Source organism: Hippocampus comes, unplaced genomic scaffold (assembly GCF_001891065.2).
Source record: "Hippocampus comes isolate QL1 unplaced genomic scaffold, H_comes_QL1_v1.1 scaffold401, whole genome shotgun sequence".
Classification (NCBI taxonomy): Eukaryota; Metazoa; Chordata; class Actinopteri; order Syngnathiformes; family Syngnathidae; genus Hippocampus; species Hippocampus comes.
This window is the reverse complement of record NW_017805210.1, coordinates 49,149-49,920: the sequence shown is the minus strand read 5'-3', so window position 1 is coordinate 49,920 and position 772 is coordinate 49,149. Positions and strand designations below refer to the sequence as shown.

The 772-nt window shown below is 52.3% G+C and overlaps 1 protein-coding gene across 8 annotated transcripts in view; it reads right to left on the bottom strand.

Annotated features, from left to right (window-relative positions):
- unm_hu7910 (un-named hu7910) overlaps positions 1-772 on the bottom strand; it is an 18,523-nt gene that overhangs the window by 1,912 nt on the left and 15,839 nt on the right. The window lies entirely within an intron of this gene.

Here is a 772-nt window from a genome sequence, read left to right as displayed (position 1 = left end):
AAGTACGGAGTGCTCTCCGCGATCTTATTCTCCGACTTCAGGATGAAGCCGTAGTGAACCTTGGCAAAGCCGTCGCTGGGCGCAAGCGCCAGAACCTGCAGATGGCGCCAGTGAGACTTAAGGAAAAAAGAGCAGAAGAAAAAGCAGGCGACATCACTCACCTCCTCATAGACAGTCTTGGCGCTTTGGTTGTCGCCGAGCAACAGGTAGGCCACACCCAGGTCGTTCTTCAGACTTATGTCTTCGGGAAAGATCTGCCCCAACCTCTCCAGCGTGGCCACAGCGCCCCGCATCCGCCCTGACACGCGGAAATTTAATAAAACAGAAAAACTGTCGTTATTTATCAGCTGGTTTCACCACAGGTAGTCACAGGATTATGCACACACAGGACCCTCGTCATATATTCTTTATCCTCGGCATAGAACGATTACTATTAGTGCCGCACCGATGAGCTGAGAGTCACCATTTGCATGTGTGGCTTTGTTGCCATGGAAACACGGACACTTATGTGGTTACCCAGGAACTGTTGGCGCTCTGCTCGTCGCTTGAGGGCCGCTCTGACCAAGTCGGGGGTGGCGTCCGGAAGCTCTGCGGCGTCTCTGTAGCTGCCGATGGCCTTCTGCAACATGTCGTTGCTGCGCTGCTTCTCGGCCAGGTCGTCCTCCGCCTGCGTGTTTCAGCATACGTTTTGCAGCAACGTTTACATTTACATTATTTCACAAACGAACTATGCGAATGTGTATTTGGCGTGAGTCCATATTTTCTTCGACGC